Below are 2,338 nucleotides of genomic sequence, written 5' to 3' on the forward strand. Positions count from 1 at the left end.
TTAGCATTTTATTTTATTTTCTTTGCTAGCTTAATTTACTAAGCATTCAATTTATTTTCTCACGATAGTTTCTACACCGGAAACTATTGTGTAATTTTTACTGGATCTAACCTTACGTTAGATCATAGTATTTTATTTCTTTGTTTTTACATTCCCGTCTGATCAAGAATTGTGAAGAACAAATCCAACCGACTTGTGGTGGAGTGTTCGAGCATCGAGGCTAGGAATAAAACCAAGATTTCTAGTAATTTTCCAGGTTCATTAATTAATTGAGTTATTGTTTTAATTTACATATGCTATGTGCTGCTATTTATATATATTGTCTGTTTGATATGGCCGTATTTATGCATGATTATTGTTTAGGCATGTTTAGCATGTCCGGCTAATCAATTTAGATATCGGTATGTAAAGTAAGCGGAATAAAGGAATCAAAACTGAGTTGGTTTAAATTTATTTCAAAATATAGTCACTCCTTTTCTGGTCTCAATTTACAGAGTTAATACCAAAGTTTTTGTACGAGAGTAAAAGACATAAAGAAGTTAAAATCAATAGAACGACGGTTTGAGCTTTTAACTGGACAGTGTAAATTGAACATTAACTTTAAATCAGGGCGAAAGCAATTTTTAAAGTTAATTAAATTCTAATCATTTTCAAAAATTATTTTTAAAGGTTAAATGTGAGGACGAGAGTTAAGCATTTAAGTTTAATCATATAGTCTAAGTCAACAGAGCAAGAGTTTGAGACGAGGGCGTTTAAACGGTTAGTATTTTCTTAAAAAGAGTTTCTATAGATTCTATTGTTTTCAAAAAGTGATTTTAGATTTAGCGAAATAGTGAGAGCGTACGTTAATATAAAGTCATAGTCGGATTCAACAGAGCGAGAGTTTGAGGACAAGACTTTTAATTAATAGTGTCTACTGAAAAGACTTATTTTAAAATTAAGAAAAAGACCAACGAAGATTTGATTCCCTAATTACGACGAACTACATACCTTATTTGATATTTAATCTAGATCTAAATTTAGTTTTACTATTCCCCCTAATCATCAAAGTATCATCCTCCTTAGCTTTACGCAGTAACCCTAGAAAAACGGTATATCGATTCATTAAGTCCCTGTGGGATCGATATCTTTTAAAACTACGCGACTAGACTGTGCACTTGCAGTTAATACCCCGATAGACTCACAAAGTCGCGATCAAGTTTTTGGCGCCGTTGTCGGGGACTTTTATTTAGTTGATATCGTAACTCTTCTGTTACGCTGTATAGACTAAGGCTATTTTTATTTTTTCCTTCTTTTTCGTTGATTTGTATGCCACACACTCGCTCACAAGGCGAACTGTACTACTTACGAATCAACAACGTTGAACGATATCTCTGATTATTACGACGAATTCGGGAGTATCGTGCTACAAACAATCTTCCTCGAATCGAAATTCCTGATCTCAAAAATCTTCTTCCTTCGACGATACCAGCGATGGCAGAACCAGCTCGTGCTCTTCGAGATTACGCTGCTCCATCGCAAGATGAGCCGCATTCGAGTATTGCTCCACCCGCAATCGAAGCGAACAACTTCGAACTTAAACCTTCGTTGTTACAGGCAGTGCAACAAAACCAATTTTCTGGAAATCCTACCGAGGATCCAAACCTTCATTTATCCGTATTTGTCCAATACGCTGATACCGTTAAAGCTAATGGTGTCACTTCAGAGGCAATTCGACTTCGTCTCTTTCCTTTCTCGTTAAGAGATAAAGCTAGAAGATGGCTTCAGTCTCTTCCTTCCAACTCAGTCACCACATGGAATGAGTTGAAGAAAGTCTTTCTTGCCCGATATTTTCCCCTAAGCAAAACAGCTACGTTGAGAGCCCAGATAAATGGATTTAAGCAAAAAGACAACGAGTCTCTTTTCGAAGCATGGGAAAGATACAAAGACATGATGAGACTTTGTTCACACCATGGGTTAGAGGACTGGTTAGTAATTCATACCTTCTATAATGGTCTCTTGTACAACACAAGGTTAACAATAGACGCCGCCGTCGGTGGTGCGCTTATGGATAAACCTTACACCGACGCTTATCAACTTATCGAGAGCATGGCCCAAAATCATTATCAGTGGGGAAGCGACCGAACAATGGTAGAGAAACCTCAAACAAAAGGGGGCATGTACGAGATAAGTAGCCTTGATCATGTTAATGCAAAAGTGGATGCTCTTGCCCAGAAAATTGAAAGTTTAAATGTATCACCTCCAGCCACCGTGGTTGCCGTAACTCAAAATTGCGAAGTCTGTGGAATTCAAGGCCACACGCCTACAGATTGTCAACTCCTAACAGGAATTCAAACAG

The 2,338-nt window shown here is 37.1% G+C and overlaps 1 pseudogene; it reads right to left on the reverse strand.

The window, feature by feature from the left end:
• Positions 1-1,859: 1,859 nt before the first annotated feature.
• Positions 1,860-1,958, reverse strand: LOC127124652 (uncharacterized; annotated as a pseudogene).
• Between the last annotated feature and the right edge of the window lie 380 nt (positions 1,959-2,338).

Source organism: Lathyrus oleraceus, chromosome 2 (assembly GCF_024323335.1).
Source record: "Lathyrus oleraceus cultivar Zhongwan6 chromosome 2, CAAS_Psat_ZW6_1.0, whole genome shotgun sequence".
Taxonomy (NCBI): Eukaryota; Viridiplantae; Streptophyta; class Magnoliopsida; order Fabales; family Fabaceae; genus Lathyrus; species Lathyrus oleraceus.